Genomic DNA, 25014 nt, shown 5'->3' on the forward strand with positions numbered 1-25014 from the left:
TTCCAACTGTATTTTCTATCAGAAAGTCATTCCAACAGAAAATTCCCAACCAGTTCTATTGAAAACAAACTAAGTGGGAAGTCACCTTTCTTCTCCCCTACTTATTTTGATTAAGTCTGTTCTATTCAAAGTCTCACTGTGACAATTTAAATACTGCACTGTTAAACACGGGCAATTTTTTTAAAAATAAAGACATTAAATGCACAGTGCTACCTTAAAGCAATGTCTAGATTGCAGTTAAACATCACAGTGTGTGAAATGCTGGTCCCACTGAAGTCAATGAGAAATTCCCATTAACATCAATGGGGCCAGAATTTCAGCCAGAAATTATAAAGGCTAGCTTCCAACAGCAATAGTAAAGCCCATACCTGCAAACCCTTATTCATGTGAACATTCCCATTGGAGTCAATGGAATAGCTCACATCAATAAAGAACAGGTGCATGAGTATAAATTTGCAAAATCCAGTCTTCAACTCAATTTCATTATGTATAACTTGTATTTTCCAGTCATATTTTGCAGGTTACATGTATTTGGATATGTAAAGGATATCCAGTTATTCAGTAAGCCTATCCTATGCTCTGGGCAGCCAGACAACAATTAAAATCACATCAATATCATCGTAGTAAACAATTAACTGTTCACCCTGCTATACAAAACATCAGACTCCTACAGTGCTCCAGTAACAAATAAATTCCAAAGCATCCCCTTCTTCAAATGATGAGAAGAAATACATAACCTAATACCACATTGCAGAAATACATTGTTTACTACATATTACCATTTATATGTTAAATTCTATACCATATAAAGCATAAGCAATAGGAATGAGTCCACACTGCATTTTGTGGTTTTGTGATTGTAACTTTGATGTTGCATTGCCTTAATTTTTTGTGCTTAATTCATGTTTCATATGTATTCAGCACCTTACGCCCTGCTTACTGGCTGCAGTGATTTCTTACAGCTCTGTTGTAATCCACAAAGACTTGCAAGGTCAATATTATCAGACATTGTGCAGCTGCTATCTGAAGCCTTTTGAAGGCGAGGTTTGTGTTAGTTTTCACAACATGAATGTGTCCTTCAGTTGTCCGAGCCCTGTGAGAGTCTCTCCCATCATTAACTCTAATATAGATAATTATAAGTGATATGAATATCTCCTTTCAACAAGATAAAAATCCAACTCCCTATATCAGAAATGCAAAGGTCTCAGTGAAGTCTGGAGTTCCTTCCTCCCTCTCTCTTCCATCTTAAAAGCTTTATCTAAACATTTTCCCCTTTAATTCTTATGTTTCTTTCACCTGGATTCATCAAATCGTCCTCTTTAATAATAGGGGATGAAGTCTGCTGAGAGAGATATAACCATAGTACAGCATAATTCAGCATTCTCTAGTTTCAGACTCCACTTTTATTTGTCCTTCCTTCCATGGGATAACTACTCCAAGATGCTGCTATTAGAGAAAGGCTCAGGCCACAAAGCCTTGTCTGGATATCAGCTTTCCAAAACTTCAGGTGTGATGAGATCCCAGTTTTTAGATTGATCCCTTACAGAGAGAGGAGTAAGTCATGAAGTTTGAATCTGATCCAGATCCAAATTAAGAGTGAAATTTTTCCAAAATGGAAGAGTGTTTGGATCCAGAATGGCAGCGGGATTTGTTTAGTTCAAAGTCTGGTTACTGTTTTGCCAATAAAGATCAAGATAGTTAATGTGTGTGTGAACTAGTTGGATATTAATAAATAACCTTAGACCAAAAACTGAACCTGACCCTTATTTGAAATTCGCTTATTTTCTGGCTGTTGATTTTGATTTTTGTGCACTTTGCAGCTCCTGCTCTTAGCTCGGACTGGGAAAGGGAAATCTGAAATACCATGAAATTATTCCCGAAGTATTTCCATCCTGAACTCCAGAACAAAGAGATCTTCAAGACATCTTCAGATAAGCATCCAAACTTTTTGTGGTTTGCCAGCTGCACACTTGTGTCTGAAATTCACACAATGGGAGAGCACTTGGATGTACACTCCAAAATCTCATTGCAGTTTAGCGAGCCAGGAAATTTAAAAACAAAAAAAAACAGTTTAATGGAAAAAAAAATAAGATTTATAAAGTAAACTAAAAGTGAACAGATGTAGAAGTTTCCTGCTCTGCAGGTGACAGAATTGCACCTCACTATATTTATTAAACATTTACAATGGTCCATGTACTACTGGATATTATGAGAAATTAATATAACTGGCTAGTAAAGTCTTGTAATTTTCCAGGTGTCTAGAAAACTAGGCCAGATAATTTAAGTGGGATAACTGATTCTACTGTAGTTGTGCTATAGACTGGGAGAGGCACGTACTGGGTGGCACTGAGCTGTGCCATTTGCTCTTGGGTCTTGGCCAGGCCTATGGGGAAGGGGTTCAGGAGACTGGCAGGGCATAGTGGAGTGGAAGGTGAAGTAGACAGAGCGAACTGTGGTGCATGGAAAGGGACAGGGAAAGACAGAGGTTCTCCTGCATGTTAATCTTCAAATATGCAGACATAACATTACAAGCACTTGAAGTTTTCAATGTGGACAAAAGGTCCACTTCTCCCCATCCACTACCATTAACCCCCATATCTCACCCTGCTACAGCTTCTCCTCCATCCCTACCATCCTGGGACCCAGGGACGCTTTGGTGCCAACTGGCAGAGGGCAGTGAGGGTGGATAGGGTTTTACAGGGATCCTCTGGGTGGGCCGTCTATATAATAGTTCACCAAAGGATGTGGCATGTGAGACCTGAGAGTCCATAGCCCTCTAGTCATCATAATCCTTGTGAAATTTCTATACCGATAATATTTAAGGAGTTATGTGTCTACAGTAAAATTACATTCTTAAGATCTTGGAGCTAGGAAGGTGACATACCTCAGACAACTCTCTTTCAGGCAGGAGATAACTAACACCTTTCACCGCCTCTCTGGCCATTGGGTATCATGTTTTGTATGCCTCACACTGTATGCCTGTTTGCATACTTAGCCATTTGTGAAATGAGAGCTTGTGAAATCTATAAGATAGGAAATCTACAGGATGAAATAAACAGCAGTGGGGGGCCTGTTTATGAATAAAGATATGGGATTGTTCTGGTATAGCATGGAGTGTAAGAAAATCATGGAATCCTCACCTAGGAGACAAACAGAGTGTGTTTCTCTCATGAAAGGAAGATCACAGCCAAGCCTGACTCTAAAGCACTGCAAGGATTTTGGTTGTGCATTACTTTACAAGACAAGAGAGTATTTTGTTATTTAAGCCCAGGCTCTAGAACAGAGGTGGGCAAACTACAGCTCACAAGACCCTCCTGCCCGGCCCCTGAGCTCCTGGTCCGGGAGGCTAGCCCCCGGCCTCTCCCCCACTGTCCCTCTCCCCCACAGCCTCCGCTCACTGCGCCGCACGCTCAATGCTCTGGGCAGCGGGGCTGCGAGCTCCTGGGGCAACACAGCTGCAGAGCCCAGCCTGACCCGGTGCTCTGTGCTGCGTGGCATGTGGCTGGCTCCAGCCAGACTGCATGGCTGCCTGTCCTGATGCAGCCGCGCCGCCAGCCAACGGTGCTCCAGGCAGCACAGTAAGGGGGCAGGGAGCGGGTGGTCAGGTTGGATAGAGGGCACGGGAGTTTGGGGGGTGATCAGGGGCTGGGGGTGTGGATAGGGGTTGGGGCGGTCAAAGGGTGGGGAGCAGGGAGGTTGAATGGGGGCAGGGGTCCCGGGGGGCAGTCAGGAAGGAGAGGGGGTTGGATGGGGCAGCAGGGGGCAGTCAGGGGCAGGGGTTCTGCAGGCGGTCAGGGGACAGGGAGAAGGGGTGGTTGCATGGGGCAGGGGTCCAGGGGGGGCAGTCAGGAAGGCAAGGGGTTGGATGGGGCGGCGGGGGACAGTTAGGGGTGGGAGGTCCAGGGGTGGTCAGGGAGAAGAGGTGGTTGGATGGTGTAGGGGTCCCAGGGGGGGCAGTCAGGAATGAGAGGAGGGATTGGATGTGGTGGTGGGGGATCCGGGAGCGGTGAGGGGACAGAGAGCGGTGGGGGGTGGATGGGGCAGGGGTCCCAGGGGGCCATCAGGAAACAGGGGGGGTTGGATGGGGCAGGAGTCCCGGGGGGGGCCGTCAGGGGGCGAGAAGCAGGAGGAGTCAGATAGGGGGTGGGGGCACAGCCTCCCCTAACCAGCCCTCCATACAATTTCGGAAATCCGATGCAGCCCTCAGGCCAAAAAGTTTGGCTGCCCCTGCTCCAGAATGCATGTTATGATTTTATTTTATAGGTAACCATTTGTTTCCAATACTTCTGCTTGCTACCACTTGAATCCCTATGCCTTGTTAAATCAAGTTATACTTGATTTCACTATGAACGTATCTAAGTGCTGTGAGTTAGGCAGAGCAGTGATCTGAGGGGGCACTGGTTCGCTGTGGTGTACTATTTCTTTGGAAGCAGCAAATCTGTGAATACTGCAAGTGTCCAGTAGACCAGGGGCTGGATACTCAAGGGAGACGCTCGGAGGGCTTGTGGGCTGGGTTTGCCAATCACTAACCTGTCGAGTGACAGTGGGGCCTGTAAGGACCAGAGGGGAACATTTGTGTTGCCCGTAGCCGTTGGAATTGGGGAGCTGACCCAAGCTCAGAAGGTTTCTTCACGCTAAAGGCAGGTGGTTGCATGATGGGGTATCCTCGGGAAGCGTCACACATCCCCACCCACAGACTTCATAAAGTCTGCAGAAAGGGAGCTGTGCTTTGATCTGTCTCATATAATGTCAGAGCAGAGTTTCCCTCTTTGACGCATCTACAGCAAGCCAACTTAAAATCCTGGGGCTCATTTTAAGACCTGGGAAATTTGCTGACAAAATGCTTTTTTAGAAAAGAGTTCCGGTTGAAAGTTTGTTTCAGTGGAGGCCAGCAAGACCCGAAACTAATATTATACAAAGTCTATAATGTTCTAAAAACAAAAATAAACATCAGAAATCTTTGGCAATGAACAATGACGGGATTCATCCGGTTCCCCATTGCCATATAAGTCAATCTCAGCCCACCTATCTTACAGTGCCTACTCAACCCCCAGAAAATCTATGGAATATATATTGCCAGTACAATACAGCATTCAACATGTGTAATTTGGAGTGGAGTGGAGTGAAGACCCTGTATAAGAGCAGAACAGCATCCTTCCCTTGGAACATTTCTAAAAAATACCTTCCTGCTCTTCCTAGTCAGTTACAGTGGTAAAAATAGGGTTCTTCACAAATACCCACAAGAGCCCAGGACTAAGTTATCTCTGGTGGGGATAGATTAGCAGTGTCCCCCGAGGAAGAGAAACAACTCTACTGGAGGCAGGGAAACCATCCCAACCCTCTTAAATTTGTGGATTGAAATTTTAAAAAGGGGGCTCCTAGTAACCGTATCCACTACTTCGCTGTCACTGTAGCATTTAAGCTGACAGTTACAGGGGTGGGGTATGGAGCTGCAGTTCCTTCAACAGCAGAGTAAGCACATGCAGGAGCAAATGACTACTACACTCTTTACAGAGATGCCTCCTGCTGTCTGACCCCAGGCGGCCCTCTAGTGTGGAAAGGAGTGGGGCAGTTGTCATGCTCCCATCCTGCCCTGCCACTAGCAATATGACTATCTTCACCTTGTGCACAGGGAGCACAAGCGTCTGGATTCTGGTTGCTCCCTGTGCTGGGGTGGGATGGTTCTGTTGTCTCCTAGACCCATGCATATCTTCCATGAGCAGCTACAACCAGCTTGAATTGTTTATGGTGTTGTGATTCTTCATGAGACTGTGGGATGGTCTGAATAGGGTGACCAAATGTCCTGATAGTAGGGGTTTTGTCTTCTTTGTCTACTACCCCCCCCCCCCCCGCACACACACACACACTTAATTCACACTGTTACTGGAAAACCTAACAGTCTGTAATGAGAATTAAGGAAAATAATCAAGCATGTAAGTAATGTGCTAGGGTATCTTTATGAACATAACTAAAGGTTAGCAAGGCAGCATAAGATCATTATAGACCCTCTGCATGGGCAAAAGAACTAACCATTTATTTAACCATAACATCTGCTAGTAACCTACAGTATTTCATTACTGTAGTATCTGAGTACATCACAATCTTTTCAATGTATTTATCCTCACAACTTATCTGTGGGCAAGGAAGTCTTACTCTACCCATTTTAGAGATGGAAAACTGAAGTATAAAGGGGAAGAAATGAGAAGGGGGTTACAGCAGAAATTTTCCAGGCAATTTCGATTAACACAATGCAACAAGAAACTCAGTGAACTGACTGACCCAAGTCTAGATCTCAGCCTCCAGAGTGTCTCCTCTAATTATTTCCTGGAAGAGCACATCAGAGGCTCACCAAATACATGGAACTAGGCCCAAATCCTCACACTGAGTTAAATTAATCCTTGCACGGAGATCTAACACAAGGCCTATGCACCACTTTAATCCCACTGAGTGGAATAGAATCCTCCAAAGGCCACATCGCACTAGCAGAGCCCTTCTATGGCTGTTAACTATACAGGTGGACTGTGCTATTTTCACAGCCCCTGCAGGTCTTCCATGATGTGCCACTCCATGTGCATAACTATACCACTTCTATGCCCATTGACATTGTATACAGCCACATGTGGCATGGGGAGGCGGCATCTGGACTATCTATGTCTCTTGGGAGGAGAGGCCATTTTTGCACATCACCAAAGAATGTAAAAAGGATGAGTGCTTTTTTTTAAGGAGTTGAATATCTTCAGTACAAACATAAATCAACAAACCAGCTTTCTGAGTGTCACTTGAAGAGAGGTTTCAGAGTAGCAGCCGTGTTAGTCTGTATTCGCAAAAAAGAAAAGGAGTACTTGTGGCACCTTAGAGAGTAACCAATTTATTTGAGCATAAGCTTTCATGAGCTACAGCTCACTTCATCGGATGCATTCAGTGGAATGCATCCGATGAAGTGAGCTGTAGCTCAGGAAAGCTTATGCTCAAATAAATTGGTTACTCTCTAAGGTGCCACATGAAGAGAGGAACTTCGTGACCTAGAAAATACACAAAATCTAATATCTTTTGTTTGCTCAGTATGGCATGGGCTGTAACCATGCACAGAAACAGCTGACAAGAAAATATACTGCACAGAAACAGCTCTTTTCAGAACCCGTGACAGGCCAAAGCAGCAACATTCCTGTCTCTGTGCATTTCTGTTTTACAACATTAAACAGCCTGTTTCTTCATGCACTGATGTCAACAGTCAGTCCAAGTTTAGTCTTAAGTGGGATCAGAATGAGGACTAGATTTGCAATGCAATAGCCAGCCTCTGTTCTATTATGTTCCAAATGAAAACATTTGTTTTTCTTGAAAGTTAAAAAAAACCCTGCACCACTCCTGGCAAATGGATGCAATTTGTTATAATCATTACATTGTAGCCAAGACTGACTAACAGTCTAATTTTTCAGTCAAATCTCAAATTCTGCTCTTGGATGTGTGTGGGGCTCCCAATGGAACAGCTCAGTTGGTTCTGAAGGTGGAATTTCGCCTTTAATGCAAGTCAGAGGATATAGCATTGACAAGTGTAGGATCGGTTTCAAGTTTTTCTTTTAATTCATCTCTCTCTTAGGACCCAGCTTTCTTTGGGCTCTATAAAAAATGCAGGTTATTTAATGTTTCAGTAAAGGTGACAAAATAAATCAATTGTATTATTAATTTTGCATCAGACCGATGATTGATCCATGTAGAGTTATTGTTGAATTTAAAAGCTTATTGGAAATGGCAAACTATCACTAATTCCAGTTATTTTTTGTAGCCTGTTCATCTACTCCTTGAGGGATTTGAAGTTACATTTAGGATTTCAAACCTCGAGCTTCACTTAGGTTGGAAAATATTTGAAAGGAAATAGATAAAAACAACTTGGTGGACTACATTTATCTGTGGAATTGGCGGTAAAGAAGTGCTCAGACATTTCACTAATTCTACAATTCAAATCTATGCCATTCAATTCTTGTGGATAAAAGAATACACTATTTACAGTAACTACATTTTAATTGGTTTTCAACAGAGCTGAACACCTATGATCTTGGCCAGATTTTCAAAAGAGCTCAGCATGTTGGGTGATGAGCCTGTTTGAAAATCTGTCCATAAGTGTCACAATGGAAACTGCTGAGGGATAAGCATTTGTGGAAATATGGCCTTGTTTAGGCACCTAAATGGGAGCTGAGCACTTTGGAAAATCCAGTCCTATCTGTGGGTGCTGAGAACTTGAAAATTTGGCTCTTAGGCCAAGCTTTTAAAAAGAATTCAGGCATCGCTCCACTCACCGCTGCAACATCTAACTGATTTAGGTGCTTTAAGTCTTACTTTTAAAAGGATTTAAGAGCCAAAATCCCATTTTCAGTCAAATCCCATAGACAATCCTAAATCCCTAATCTCCTTTTGAAAACGAGATTTAGAGTTTATCTACAAGATGGGGTTATGCACTCTACAGGGGTGTGATTTCTAAAGCACACTAACATGTTATGCATTAATTGGTCTCTGTAGACCCTGCCAGTGCGCGCTTTAACACAGTGCTGGTGTGCTTTAACATAGTGTTGGTTCTACATTAAAGTGCACTAGGGAACCATTAGTGCGCATCAGCGGGTCTACACAGACCAATTAACATACAGCACATTAGTGCGCATTAGAAATCACACCCCTGTAGCACACTGCTGCTCCACGTAGACAAACCCTTACACTCGTGAATCAGTCAGGTGTTGCAATGGTAAAAATGTAGGCCTTCATGCCTAATGCTCACTTCAATGGGGGTGGCACATACCACGTAACAGGATTCCTTATTTTGTATATCCCATTATGCTCTGTTGTAGCTCAATAAAACAAATGATCATACTTTTGTTAAAACTTTTTATAATGCCAAAGTTACAATGAAACACAAGCACACTGTATCACACATTACTTATTCAGAATCAGGTTTGTATTAAAAGGACTGGCTAAAGATTCTGACTTGCTGGCAGGGGAATCCCTCCTCCTCTGAGTATGTTAAAAAGGGTGAGCAGATTTCTAAATACCGATTCTCTTTTAGGCGTTTCTCTTCTATACATTGTGACACAGAAACTTCTTGGCAAAGGACCCCTTGTTGTTTGTAAATAGCTCTTACCCAAAACTTGATCAACTCACTACACCAAACACATGTATTACAGGATATTTATCCATACAGAGTAACAGGTATGATATCTACAGAAAGCTCACAACTTGTCAAGACTCATAACCATTGTGAGATGTATGGATGGATAATATTTAAGGAATAATGTATTTATATTAAAGGTATGCTTTACGGATCTGGAGTAGAAGTTAGTCACCACGTTATAAGGTGTGTTGATGACCCATTCAAGTTAGAGGGAGTTGTCACCACTCCCATGTCAGTCACCAAGCGAATACAAGGTTCTGTTGTCTACCCTTGCCACAGTTAGTGGAAAGCCATCAGAGACAATGACAAAAAACTGAAATCAATTACAGGTAGAAAAGGAACTCTACAATAAGGCTGGGGTTTGCCCTGCCTGTGCAAAGAAACAAATAACTGTTTTCAGTATAACAGAGTATAAGGAAAGGCACTCTGTATTCATTCACTGGGGAAAAGAGGGTGTGCTTTCATGAATATTAGGATCCTGGGTCTTGTGAAACCATCCAACTCTGCAACGGATGGAACTTTGGTGATAAATCTGCTTTATTAGATAGGAAAGGGAACTATTGATAAGCGGACGCCCAGGTTGGTGTTTTATGAGTTTGTTTTGTACTGTAAATACTTGTTTCCACCATGCTCTCTCTCGTTTCTAGTTAAAGCCGTATCCTTTCTTACATAAACCTCGTTTTGTTCTATCATAAGTGCTCACAAGTTCTGTGTGGTTTAAGGTAAAACTGGTAAGCTGGGATCCACTGCACCTTCAGGTGCAGAGAATCTGGAATTTCTGTGAGTAGCCAGCGTTAGGGGCTGGACATCACAGGGGAATGATTCAAAGGAATTGGGGTGCACCTACCGCTAACCTGCAAGGAGAAAGAAGGGCTGGCATAGCCCAGAGGAGAGTATTTTGAGTGGCTGAAGGGCTGGCAGTGTCGGGATGCTGACACCCAGCTACCACATGAAAGAGTTCCTCTCACTAGAGGCAGGGAGTAACAAGGTGACTCACAGTCTCAGGTACCCCCAAGAAATTTCACTGAAGTACTTGGTGTGAAAGCTTTTCTGTTATAAGGACAGTCCATATTTTATTATACCACAATTCCATAGGAGGAGGAGTCACATTTTTCCAGTAATGTGCAATACAAAATCTAGCTGTTAACAATGAAAAACCAATGAATTTGTCATTCTGTTTAAAGTGCAGAGCCTTGACTGGAGAGTTAAGTAAGCAGGTCAGAGGATCTCCAGGAAGCCAGCATTTTGCCTGAATAATTTCTTCCCAAAACTGACTAATCCTAGACACAACTATAACATGTCCAAGTATGTTCCCCCCTCCCCTCACTGCAACCCCTCTAACAGAGCATCTCCCTACTAGCAAAAATATGATGGCTCTTAACTGGAGTCAAATGTAATCTACATAATAATTGATAAAACTTTTCTTTCTGAGCTACACAAACTGAAGGTGTCTATCCCCCTTTCCTCACACAGAGACCGACTCACTTCAGATTAATTTCTTTGGCCATTCCCATCTTTTCATCCGGGTTGTTTTCTTATCAACTCTTCTTCAGTCAAAATTGTATACATCTTTGTGCTAGTCCGCCACTGGTTCAACTCCTCAAATGTGATCAAAGGTCTAGACAGAGCGGCCGCGTATCCAGATTTCACAATAAAATGCTTGACAACAGGATAGACATGGCCACACATTTTTAAAGGGCCTGGTATGATAAGGATTTAAACTGGCTGTAGATTCATGGGTGTGATTCACCACTGCCTGTAGGCACCGCCCCATGCAGCTCCCATTGGCTGGGAACAGGGAACCGCGGCCAATGGGAGCTTCGGGGGAGGTACACGCAGGCGAGGGCAGCGCATGGAGCCCTCTTCCTCCCCCTCTCTTAGAGGCCACAGGGATGTGGTGCCGGCCACTTCTGGGAGTGGCGCGGGGCCAGGGCACGTTGGGAGCCTGTCTCAGCCCCGCTGCGCGCTGCTGCCACCCCAGAGCCGCTCCAGGTAAGCGGTGCCGGGCCAGAGTCCGCACCCCTCTGCACCCCAAGGCTTGCTCTGATCCCCCAACCCCATGCCCTGAGCCCACACCCCTTTTGCACCCCAACCCCCTGCCCTGAGCCCCTTGCTGCACCCTGCACCCCTCCTGCACCCCAACCCCCTGCTCTGAGCCCCTGCTGCACCCCGCACCTCCTGTACCCCAAGCCCCTGCCCTGAGCCCCCTGCTGCACCCCAAACCCCTGCCCTGAGCCCACACCCCTCCTGCACCCCCACCCATCCTGTGCCCCACCCCCTTGCCCTGAGCCCCCTCCTGCACCCTGCACCCTCTCCCATACCCCACACTCCCTCCTTCACCCCAACCCCCTGCCCAAGCCCTACATTCATGGCCCTGCATGCAATTTCCCCACCCAGATGTAGCCCTCAAGCCAAAAAGTTTGCCCACTCCTGATCTAGCCCTATCTCAGCTGACAATGTTTGGTCATTTTTATTAACCTAGATCGTAGAGTTGGTTCTCTTATTCAGAAGCTGATGTGGTACAGATCCTTCACTTGCTTTATTTTCTCTTTTCCAAATAAATGCAATTATTCAGAAATGTGCATGAGAAACAGGATATTGCTGATATGATCGCTCATTGCCACGACAAGAACATAGTTTTTGTGCAAACCCAAGAAAAAATGACTTTTTGTTTAGTAATTTGCTAGTGTATTTTTCTGTCCATGCTTTCTACACAAAATAGGTAGTTTCCATAACCTTGTCTGTGTATTAAATCCCTGTTTATTCACTCATTTCCCAACTCTATATTTTGCTCTACATTATTTACAATCATGAGACTGTTCTATTTTTATACATTCACCACTTTGAATCCCATGTTTTGGTCAGCATGTTATTTCTTCTGAGAACAGGCACAAATGTGATTTGTGTGGCACAGAAGTAATGAAACTACAGAATCAGCAGCTTTGATCTGTCCCTGCCAGTATGCCATATACACTAGGCATAACAAATACAAATGGAGAGCTCCAGTACATCTATAGTTCATGAACTGTTCAGGCAATGTAAGCTTTGAGCATAACCCTTGCTGGGGCCCATGTTTACGTAAGCTAGGAAGAGAAATGAAAAACATGAAGAGCACAAATAGATCTATATGCAAGACACCTAATACTGCCTATGGGATAAACATTCATAACAATCAAGAGTCCACTGGAATCCAAACAAATCAAATACATATTCTGGAACTATAATAAATAGAAAATGTTTTGCAAACTAACAGCCCATCTTAATAAGGGCAGAGTATAATATCCTTAAGTTATATAAGCTATCAACACTACAGCATTATCTGTATATTCTCTGACTTCAATAGATGTGTTTTGCTTGCTTTGCCCTCACCCACACATATTATTCTACATGCATCATGAACGGAACACTACATTACTGGATGTGTATATTGCTTTTTTTCAAGCAGCTCCCACCGATTTTTGTCTGTTGTTGATTGATTTTTCACTAATGCACTGAAGCAGGTGGGGAAAAAAAAAAAAAGCTAGATTCCACCTCCACCGGGTATATGCTGGTTTCTGCTGATATACTATCCTCTTGGCAGAAAGTCTATTTCAGCAGCACAAAATGGCCACAACCCACAAAATGGCTCTAGGGGATTGGCACAGCCCAAGAACTTGGTGAAGTTACCTAGTCAGGAGGGGTGGTGAGAAAGGGAACCCCAAAAGAAGTCAACATAATCACCTGCCATCCTCCAAGCTTAATAGCTGTAGGACAGAAGGAGCCTCACTCACTCAGAGAATTTGAACCCATCATGCCAGCTTTAGCAGACTGATTCTACTCTTGCTTACAGCAGTATAAATCAGGAGTAACCTAGGTTATCTTTACACTACCCACCACTTTTGGCGGCATGTAGCGTACCTGTAGCTATATGCTGCAGTGAAAAGCCTACTGCAACTGCAATGCGGGGTGCAGCTCCATGTGCCCTGCTGCTGGAACCTTTCACTGAAGCGAGAAAAGGCTCTGGCTTTCCTCACTGCCGCCCGCTGACAAAGCCTTTTTCTGCTGCTGGATTTTTTCCCTGTGGCAGGGAAATGCTCCAGCACTGGAGAAAGATTCTGCCAGCCTTTCCCTGCTGCCGGACTCTTTCCCTGCAGTGGGGAAGCAGCCAGGGGCTGGCAGAACCTTTCCCCTGCTTGAGTCTTTCACTGTGGCAATGAAAATTGCTGGAGCCTTTCTCTGCTGCCTCCCTCTGCTGTTAAAGCTTTTCCAGGAAAAGCCTCCAGCAGCAGGACACTGCACTGCTAAAAATATCAGTGTAGAAAGGGAGGCACAGCTTGGGCAAGTAGAGACCTGTGTAGGGTGTTGTTATAAATATAAAGGGAAGGGTAACCACCTTTCTGTATACAGAACTGTAAAATCCCTCCTGGCCAGAGGCAAAACCCTTTCACCTGTAAAGGGTTAAGAAGCTAAGGTAACCTTGCTGGCACCTGACCAAAATGACCAATGAGAAGACAAGATACTTTCAAAGCTGGAGGGGGTGGGGAGAACAAAGTGTGTCTGTCTGTCTGTGGGATACTTTTGCCGAGAACAGATCAGGAATGCTCTTCATAACTCCTCAGAACTTCTGTTAAGTTAGTAAGTAATCTAGCTAGAAATGCATTAGATTTCCTTTTCCTCCTCAGCATGCTTCCATTCTTTTTCCTTTACCTCCATAGCTCTCCTGTGGGCAGCTTCCATTTCATTTTCCTTTGCCTCCATTTCTCTCCTGTGGGCAGCCTCTTTGGCTTTTTCTGCCTTGGGTTCTGTCATCTTAGCCTCTCTGTTTTTAACTAACTTTACACCCGAGAGTTAAAAAAAAAAAAAACTGGCTTGTAAAATTTAGTTGTGCTGTAACCTGATACCTATGTTCTGTGATAGCTATTCTCAGCCTCCAGAAAAATCCTCTAACTACTCTTAGCTAAAAAAAAAACTCTTCAGGTCTGTGAAAAACTGGTAAATTTCCCTGCAGGAGGTTAACTACCCTGCCTTTAGGTAGAGAAAACTCCAGCTCAAAAAGAACGATCCCTTTTGTTATGCCTGCTGCTTTGGCCCCCAGGCAGAGACAGAAAAACTCTAATTGCTTTCAGCTTAAAACCTGCTTCCAAGCAGCCCAAAGGAAAAAAAATGTCCTTTTAAAATCCTACTGTGCTTCTGCTTCAAAATGATCTAAAAAAAAAAAATCTCAAAATGATCTCACCACTCTGCCACCATGTCAAGGTTCCTTCCCCACTCTGAACTCTAGGGTACATGTGTGGGGACCTGCATGAAGGACCCCCTAAGCTTATTCTTAACAGCTTAGGTTAAAAACTTCCTCAAGGTACAAACTTTGCCTTGTCCTTGAACCCTATGCTGTCACCACCAAGTGTGTTAAACAAAGAACAGGGAAACAGCCCACTTGGAGACATCTTCCCCCCAAACCCTACACCTCCTTTCCTGGTGAAGGCTTGATAAAAATCCTCACCAATTTGCATAGGTGAACACAGACCCAAACCCTTGGATCTTAAGAACAATGAAAGAGCAATCAGGTTCTTAAAAGAAGAATTTTAATTAAAGAAAAGGTAAAAGAATCACCTCTATGAAATCAGGATGGGAAATACCTTACAGGATAATCAGATTCAAAACACAGAGAATCCCTCTAGGCAAAACCTTAAGTTACAAAAAGACACAAAAACAGGAATATACATTCCATTCAGCACAAACTATTTTACCAGCCATTTAACAAAAGGAAATCTAACGCATTTCTAGCTAGATTACTTACTAACTTAAAAGAAGTTCTGAGGAGTTATGAAGAGCATTCCTGATCTGTTCCTGGGAAAAGCATCCCACAGACAGACCCTTTGTTTTCCTCCCCCCTCCAGCTTTGAAAGTATCTTATCTCCTCATTGGTCATTTTGGTCAGGTGTCAGTGAGGTTATCCTAGCTTCTTAACCCTTTACAGGTGAAAGGGTTTTGCCTTTGGCCAGGAGGGATTTTATAGTTCTGTATACAAAAAGGTGGTTACCCTTCCCTTTATATTTATGACAGGTGTGTACTCAAGTAACACACCCACACCATACAGGCATGTCTTTGCTCTCCTAAAATATGTCTCATCACAGTCTACACTGCTATTTATTCCAGTGCTAGAGGAGCTACATGGGTATGTACATTAAATGCCACCCAATGAGGCACGCAATATAGATGCACCCTCACGTTGTTTCACAGATATAAGTGAGAGGAGAATTACACCCAGGGACTATTACCCCAAAAATGCAACTGCAGAGTAACCTTTCTCAAATGCAAAACTCTAACCATTTTTGCACTTGCAATACACACAGTGCTAATTACAGCAGGATAAACATTGTTTACCCAATAACAAAAGCAAATATAAAACTCTTTTTTTTTGAAACTCTCCTATTTTAAAGTAATAAACTAACTCTCTAATGTCTCTGAGATACCATCTTTCAAGTCTCGTGGCACTTGTTCCTTCACCCATATTTTGTTAGAGTTTTGTTAGCTGTTCAATCAGAATTTCACTTCTCACCTTTAGGACCTCTGCTTAAATTCTGTCAACCCTAGGAGCTTTCCCCTGTTTGAGGCCTTTGATGGCTATTTTAATTTCATTGGGTGTTACTGGCCCCTCTTCTGTTTCTAACTTAGCATTGCCATTTCTCTCAAACCTGTGCATGACCATCAGCTCTGGACAGTTTAATACGGAATGGCTTGTCCTTCACACGTTTTCAACATCTGTCCATGAGAGTCCCCGATGGCCATGACATGTGACAGTTTGGTTCTTCCTGAGAGGTCTTTCACTATTCTGTAAAGCTGCTTAAAGTCTCCCCTCTGTGCTGCTTCTTCCATCTCAACAGCCTCTTCTGAACCCAGGCATTTCTATTTTGCATGACTGGTAAAATGAGCAGATCCCCAAGAATCTGCTGGGAAGTTTATAGAGTATCATGTGGACATAGCCCTAACCCCATGGAGAGAAATACTTTTCTTGTGAGTCTTTTGGTCCATCCATTCATAGTAGCACAACTCCAGCACCCACACCTGTGCTCTACCCTGATTCTCCAAGAGAGGTTACCGACACAAAGGGAAATTACCGATGGCCTCAATAGCAGTAACTACGGTGCAGATTTCCACTGGGAAATCCATCCTCTGCAGAGGAAAGAATGCTATGGCCACTCCCTGAAGTTCCATCTCCTCCCTGGTTCCTTCTCACCCTGTCCCTGGATCATACCCCAGATGTAAAGGGGCTTCTGCAGAGTCTGGAGGTAGAAGCTGGACTAGCTCCTTAACTTCTGCAGATTTGAAGGCTTTCTACATGGCCTAGCAGAACGGAATATGTACCTTAAAAATGTCGCAAAGCACACACAGACGAGTTACCATCAGCCAAACACTGATGCACATACCACCTACTCCACAAGCAATCTCATTAATTTAAACAGGACTTCTCACAAAGTAAGTATCTACTTTGCTCAATCTATTCAGTTTATGCAAGCTGTTTAGTTTACCCAAAAGAAGATTAAGAGGTGACTCAATCATGGTCTACAAGTACCTACATGGGGAAGAGATTTCTGATAGCAGATGGCTCTTTAATCTAGCAGAAGAAAGGCATAACACGATTCAATGGTTGGAAGCTGAAGCTATACAAATTCAGACTAAAAACAAGATGCAAATTTTTTTTCTCCATCACTGGTTTTAAATCAAGACTGGATAACTTTTTTAAACATGTGCTACAACTCAAACAGAAGTTAAGGGCTTGACTCAGATATTATGGGGTGAGTTTCTTTGCCTGTGTTATGCAGAAGATCAGATTAGAATATTAGATGATGATAATGGTCTCTTCCAACCTTAAAAATAGATTAATTTAAAGTGCTCCTCAGTGTGAATGTGTCAGCATCTGTACTGAAATAATTAAAACAGTACCGTTAACTTGTAATCGCCATCTTAAACATATAAACTGAACTGAAGAAAGATCTCAAACTCTCTTCACTTTAACAGATTGGTTCCAGGGTTTTCTAGCATCATTGCTATATGCATGATGTGGGCTTTCTTTGGGGGGAGGGGCAGGGTGGGTGGTTTGGTTTTCTTTTTTGGAGGGGGTTTTTGTTTTTTTGATGAGAGTGACTCTAAATAATTGACACATCTATTTGTAATCAAATGCTTTCAACAGTAAAGTGGCTAGTGTGGTGTGGGTGGGCGTGTACACATACACCATACTTCAGGAAAAATCCTGCCTATTGAAAAACACCAAAAGGTTAGAAGATTGTTCAAGATGACAACTGGATAGCTGCAATCTTTCAGAATGATTCAAGCTTCTTGGAGTTGAGGCAATGTCATATCCAGGTTAGAAATACTTTATAATAAATAAATATGCAGAGATGACAATGTTCTTCCAATAACCTTCCCGATATGAACAAAGGCATATAACTAGAACTGATTTAAATGGTTTACTAAATTAGGCACGTTGTTGTGATGATGAACATCCCAGAAAGGTTTGGGGACTGAAATTAATGGTCAGCTGGCCACATACTATAATGTTTCTTACTTTGCAGTTGTTTTCTTCATAGATGTGGCTCATTGATGGCACCGATGCCCATTCTATGGAAAAAGACCGCTCAGAGTTTGAAAATGTAGCTTTTTTTTTAAAATTACAAGAAGATTCCAAAATATTTTTTCAAAAATTAGTTCAATTTTCATTTGCATAGGTGACTTGCAAATCGTATCTAACTTCCCCCCTTTGATAGCTTTTATTTTTAGAGCTAGATTGTGGCTGACCCCTGTATGAGCGTACAAGTAGGGAGGGGGGAATGACAGGAGCCATCAGCCTCCCCCAAGCCTTGCTCCTTTATGCAGGAGCCAGGAACAACTGCTGTTCCTGTTCTCTTGAATTAATATTTCTTTTAAGAAAGTTTGTGGATAGCAAGTCTCCCAAATCTCCTGTGTTTGTGCAAAAGTTCTGCTAAAAGTGATTTGTGGAAGGCGTTTGTAATTTCAGCCAGGCAGTGAGGGCCTGGAAACAACATCATGTACTAAGCTGACCAGTCACACAGCACCATTAGCAAATAACTAGTATAGCAAACAGCTTGTAAAAGTCCAGCTGGGGAGATGTTATTTGCATCATATATACGTTGTATAGTTTCAAATGGTGAAAAAACTTATAATACTCTGAAAAGAGTACACACAATAAAGTCCAAACTCCCTCTCTCTCTGGATTTGGCTTCATTAACCAGGTAAATAATAAAAAAACGTAAATTCCAGCTCAACAATTCTCTCCAAGACTGGCTGTTCCTAAGGGTCTTCCTGCAGGACATCTTAGGCCTTATCTGCATGGGGAAGTCAGTGAACAGTAAGCTAGGGTGTCAATTTAAAGCACAATAGCTATTCCATATTAACTCCCCAGGTGGACACTCTTACTGTGCCCGCATGCAGTTTAACTCAATGAATTTTCAAAGAGCAGTAAGCTGTGCACAGTACAAACGCCCGCACAGGGAGTTAGTACGAAGTGTTAGTGCACACTAACTTAGCCCCCCATTCTGGTTCCCTCTGCCCAGAGAGCCACTTCAACCGCCCTATACGCAGGGAAGCATTAATGGGCTGCACTTGCCACCGTCGGCCAGCAGGACTCAGCCAGCCACTTCATGCAGGGCTCGAGCACCTGCTAACACACTGGGTTACCAGAAGACACTGCCTGTTGTAATCACAGTTTCTGAGCAAACAACTCATGAAGTGAAGTGGAAAAAGTGGCCAAAATCATGAAGTAAATTAATTATTATCAATACTGCACCTGGCTCTAGCGGCAACAGGCATATCTACAGGTGTATATGTAGAAAAGGGGCCCATTCTCATTTCAGTCAAGAAACTGAAACCTGCTCCCACAGGAAGAATCTGCTTTGAATCTTGCTGAGTTTGTTTTCTATGTTGGTCAAAGAAAATATGTTATTGATTTAGCATTGGCATTTGCATCTTGCACTGATAGACCCCCTTGGCTACACATATGCTTTAGTGGGTTAGAGAAAACTACATGAAGATGCTAGTCATGCTAAACATATTTGTCAAAAGTATGAGCCCACTGCACTAAGGATCTGATCCAAAGCCCACTGAAGTCCATGTGGGAACTCCCACTGACTTCAACAGTTAATAGATCAGGTCCTCAGAGCTAGAATTAAGGATCTGATCATTCCACCTGGTTCAATGTACAGAGGAGACTCCTTCCTGTGTGGTTCACCCCCTTCCTTTGCAGAATGCAGGACTGCCATCTTCATCTCACTGCCCCACTGTCATCAGACCCTGCACAGGGCTTTAAATTGGGGTGAGGTTCCATAGCTGGGGAGGAAACTTGCTGAGGATCTGAGCAATCTGAACCATCATACTCATCACCCTCCATGCCAACCAGTGGTGAATCCTCTCAAAAGTTAACACTGCCTCAGGCTTAGAGCTGTATTGCCTAATTTTATTTATTCCAATTTATATTGCAATAACAGAAGAGCTGCCTCCCAAACTCTGGGTGCCATTGACAAACATTTTAAATGACATATAAAATAAACAGACTCCATTCATAACAGCAACCTGGAAGCATCATAGGTAAACAAAAACATTAATGCAGCCCCCTAACAAAAGCACCAGCTGAGTCTCCCTACTCTCCAGGGCCCAAGGAAAACAGACAAGATGGACCCCTACGAACAGGGATGTACATAAAGGCTGCCATGTTACACAACCGTCCTATCAAAGGCATAAACAATGTGTGACCCCAGACAAATCAAACACTGTAATAAAAGAAACTGCACTGAGATGTCTGCCCGATTTAGCCATAGTACACTTATACAGTACCTTAAGCTAACTGTGTGATTTTGTCACCTTTGAGACTGTCAGCTATCAGCTTTAATCCAGACCACACCACACAATCCATTGTCTACAGCCAAGCTCTGCGATACAACCACAGTTGCTCCAACCCCTCAGACAGAGACAAACACCAACAAGATCTCTATCAAGCGTTTTTACAACTACAATACCCACCTGCTGAAGTGAAGAAACAGATTGACAGAGCCAGAAGAGTACCCAGAAGTCACCAACTACAGGACAGGCTCAACAAAGAAAGTGACAGAACACCACTAGCCGTCACCTTCAGCCCCCAACTAAAACCTCTCCAGCACATTATCAGGGATCTACAACCTATCCTGAAGGATGATCCCTCACTCTCACAGATCTTGGGAGACAGGCCAGTCCTTGCTTACAGACAGCCCCCCAACCTGAAGCAAATACTCACCAGCAACCACACACCAAGCAACAAAAACACTAACCTAGGAACCTATTCATGCAACAAATCCCGTTGCCAACTCTGTCCACATATCTATTCAGGGGACACCATCGTAGGGCCTAATCACATCAGCCACACTATCAGAGGCTCGTTCACCTGTACATCTACCAATGTGATATATGCCATCATGTGCCAGCAATGCCCTTCTGCCATGTACATTGGCCAAACTGGACAGTCTCTATGTAAAAGAATAAATGGACACAAATCAGACGTCAAGAATTATAACATTCAAAAACCATTTGGAGAACACTTCAATCTCTTTGGTCACTCGATTACAGACCTAAAAGTTGCAATACTACAACAAAAAAACTTCAAAAATAGACTCCAATGAGAAACTGCTGAATTGGAATTAATTTGAAAACTGGACACAATTAAATTAGGCTTGAGTAAAGACTGGGAGTGGATGGGTCATTACACAAAGTAAAACCATTTCCCCATGCTTATTTTTCTCCCTACTGTTCCTCACGCCTTCTTGTCAGCTGTTGGAAATGGGCCATCCTGATTATCACTACAAAAGTTTTTTTTCTCCTGCTGATAATAGCTCATCTTAACTGATCACTCTTGTTATAGTGTGTATGACAACACCCATTTTTTCATGTTCTCTGTGTATATATCTATCTTCCTACTGTATTTTCCACTGCATGTATCCGATGAAGTGGGTTTTAGCCCACGAAATCTTATGCTCAAATAAATTTGTTAGTCTCTAAGGTGCCACAAGGACTCCTCGTTCAGATTGTTAAATTTATGGATTTGATATAGTGCTAGCTGCAATTATTTCCAAAATAAAGCATTAACGAGACATATCCTGCAGTTTGAGTTTGCTTAAATAGGATCTTTTGACTGCATTAGGACTTCACAATGGCTTCACCGTTCAGTCCAGAATTTCTTGTTTTTAAACACCCCAAAGAAAACAATGCATGCAATACTCACAAATTACGAGTCATATCCTGCCATCAACTTTTAAGCAGATTCCATCAACTATTTCAATTAGCATTTCTGCTTAAGATGAAACAAATAGCACAATACAGCCTCAGTCCTTTGGAAGCCACAAAAATCTATTTTTTTTTAATCTGAGGCTTCTAAGGAAGGACAGGCTGCCTCTGTCATCATCTTATCTATGATAATGAAAGTTGTATAGAACTGTACATATATACAAGTCCTGAAGACGTGGAATAAACTCATACAAAGTAATTAACAGTATAAATTAAGTTTTGTTATCACATTGAGAACCAAGTCATTATCAAAAGATGGTATTTAGCTGGCTAAGCATCTGGCAAGGGCACAAAAAAAGATTATAGACTCCAAGTACAAGGTTTTATTTACCATTGTCATCCAGTTTTTATTTGTTGTGTCCTCTGGCCTTTCTACTGAAGATGTCTAGAGTGGATTAGCTCTTAATGAGAGAGAGAGAGAGAACTAGGAATATATGAAGTGAGCTGTAGCTCACGAAAGCTTTTGCTCAAATAAATTTGTTAGTCTCTAAGGTGCCACAAGTCCTCCTGTTCTTTTTAGGAATATACTTGTAACTAAACAAATTTGTGAACTAAATTCAAGCCTAATGTAAGCAGCATAATTCTCATTTCAATGCAGTGATGGTGCACATCATAACAACTACATTTTCCCCACCAGCCTTTATCAGCACATTAGGGTGATCACCACTCTATATCAGGCTACCTTTATTTTTGCTCCCTAAATCACACTGTCTACAACACCTGCATTTTTCTTGAGCTTTCCAACAATGTTTCTAAAGAAGTATAACGTAAAATAATTCAGGCTGCTGGGAATGGTGCTACTGTACTACACAATAAGTATATATGCAATGGGGAGATCTAAAGGGGCCTGGGGAAGGGCAGGGAAAGGGCAACCTTCCTGCAGGCTGCAGAGCTTTGTGGCAACTGTTTTTCCACACAAGATTTGGCTTCCCCCATTTCCACTCCTCAAGATTCCCGCTTGCTTGGGTGCAAAGATTCCTTACATTGCTGCTCTTTGCAGCACACAAAGAGTGCAGACCCATTAGCTGGGCTATCCACATCCTGCTCTTCGATCACAGTCCAGCAGAATCACTGCACTGGTTCCAAGTGCACTTCCCTGAATTGGCCATATGAATTGGCCTTAAAGGAGTAGCTGGGTCAACGGGAAAAGTCTGAAGCCAATAACAGAAAGTGCTTTTCTTTGAATTTGTCAGTCATTCCCCCATTAAAAAGTATCTGGTCCGGATGTGTCTATCTACAGCTAGCTTTCTAAAGGGTTTATTTGAAAGAATTCGGCAATGGGGTGCAGTTGCTAAGTGGGAAGAGGAGATAGTGCTAGATGGGTTTCCTGGCCTCTTGTCTTCCAAAAATTTCCCACATCCCTAAAATCAATCAGTCTCTCTCAGGATACCACTGCAGCCAACACTACTAAGAGACAGAGGGAGCAGTGCTATCTTCTGGGCTTCAGAACCAAAACAAATGGCTAAATACCCCAAGGGAATAAAATTCCCAGGTGGCACAGGAAGCAAAGAAACATTTTGTGCTTTCTCCTTTCTTTTTGTGCTTAGAGATTTGTTCAGGACTAAGAGTGACGCAAGCTGTTCAGTTATTCCTTTTAAAAAATTATACAGTTCTGTTGCTTTTGTTGGAAATGGAAAGCAACATGAGTTACACAGAATGTGCCAAGGTGCTCAGAAATCTCTTTGAAATCAATCTTTTACTTCTCTGAAGGGGTATTTAGAAAACTTAGAATATTTATCAAATGTTTACCAATTGTTGGAGCAATGCTTAATAGCTATAATGTACACTATGGGTAAGACACTATGCACTTGTGTCTCTGCGTAGCTCTAAAAGATTTTAGAGGGACATCGACAACTTAAAAATCACCCTTCTGTCTGAAAATTTTATACATACCATTACTACACATAACATATAAGGTTATGTCTACACTACCACTTATGCCGATATAACTTATGTCGCTCAGGGGTGTGAATAAGCCACTCCCCTGAGCAACATAAGGTACAACAACCTAAATGTGGGCCGTGCTATGTTAGCAGGAGAGCTTCTTCTGCCAGCATAGCTGCCACTGCTCGTTGGGGCTGGATTAATTAAATTGATGGGAGAGCTCTCTCCCTTCATCTTAGAGTGGCTAGACTACAGAGTTTACAGCAATACAGCTGTGTGCTGCCGTAAGCTCTCTAGTGTAGCCATACCCTAGGATTACTGTAAGGGATAGAGATGAAAGAAGTAACAAGTGTTTTCCTCAATTTATATTTAATTTGTTTAATTTCTGCATTTAACAGCACTTCTTGCATAGTCAGTTTCACTGTTCTCCCTGCATAACTGCTCTTATATTTCTGTGAATCTTTCACCCAGCAACAGGAGAGAGAAAAACTATTGGAAAGGAAGTGTGGAGGAGGGGGACCCACAACTGGCAGGGGCATCTTTAATACTTCAAACTACTTTTAATTCTCTTCTATTTTTAAATTGACACCATGGTGTGTTGGTGGTGTCCCTTTAACAGTCCTCTTCCTTCACATGTATTGCATTTTGGGATATAAAATATTTATGCCTACTCACTTCTTTGTGATAATCGTTTTCATATTATTCCATAAATAATTATCATTTTGCACATGAACTGTGAGTAATATTTTTCTCTGAATCCCAGCATTAGAGTTTAAGGTGAAACCAAATAATTATTCTAGCATTCAACATTAGTATACTGTAAATCAATAGGAATTTGTTTTCACCTGGCTAGTATTCAGTTTGATATTTATTTTGGCACTAACGGTTATGGTAGGCCTCAGCTGAAATAAACTACTATACACAATCAATAAATGGACAACAAAATTCCTTCACAGCATCCATCCGCTTCTTACTGTTGATCTAGTGATTTATATTCTGCACTTGTAAAGAGCAAAGCATCCTGTTTAAAAATGGAAATAGCAATTATCACACAATATACATAATACAAGGATGCAATTACTGAGACTAAGCTAAATCTTCATTTGTCCTGTAGGCTGGGTAAATCAAAATAGTATAATCGTGTCACTCATACCTAAGTAATATTCTGAGTCCCATTTCCACATCTTGAGAGCAAGAAAACCACATCCACATAGAACATGCATAGCAGTATCTTGAATACAACCACAAGGATTTAAAATTATTCAGAGAATTATGGCATTATAATAATTTCTTCTTTCAGAAAGCTGATTAGAAAATCTTAATGGGAGGTCAACATTTCAACAACAAAAATTCTCTGCATAAGCTTAATGAGATCTTCAGAATGAAGAACCATCAATTACAGTTTTAGGAAGACCCGCTCAAGTCCCTTTAATTGCTCTTTCCTATTCCAATTAACCCCTCGAGTACCATGCCAGTCCTCTTTCAGTCATGTGCATAACCGAGTCTGATCCACTTAACCGGTGTAACTGCATGATGTACAGCACATGTCATTAGGACCTTACATGAGGCCCTGTAAAGGACATATTGTAAATAGGAACCTTCAGTGTATGTTTTAGAGTCTGATGAAATATCACACACATAAGGTACTCTATAGGTATTATATATTT

General features: G+C 42.4%; 1 protein-coding gene across 8 annotated transcripts in view; it reads right to left on the bottom strand.

Annotated features, from left to right (window-relative positions):
- SMYD3 (SET and MYND domain containing 3) overlaps positions 1–25014 on the bottom strand; it is a 658827-nt gene that overhangs the window by 208200 nt on the left and 425613 nt on the right. The window contains exon 1 of one of the 8 annotated variants that reach the window (XM_073338299.2): positions 14934–14975. The exons of 6 other annotated variants lie outside the window; for them this stretch is intronic. The gene's annotated coding sequence lies outside the window, so the exon portion shown is untranslated. Of the gene's footprint in view, positions 1–13054; positions 13165–14933; positions 14976–25014 lie in introns of those variants that run through there. One more of the 8 variants, XM_073338300.2, reaches the window with a different exon arrangement.

The sequence above is a fragment of the Lepidochelys kempii genome, chromosome 3, assembly GCF_965140285.1.
Source record: "Lepidochelys kempii isolate rLepKem1 chromosome 3, rLepKem1.hap1, whole genome shotgun sequence".
Taxonomy (NCBI): Eukaryota; Metazoa; Chordata; order Testudines; family Cheloniidae; genus Lepidochelys; species Lepidochelys kempii.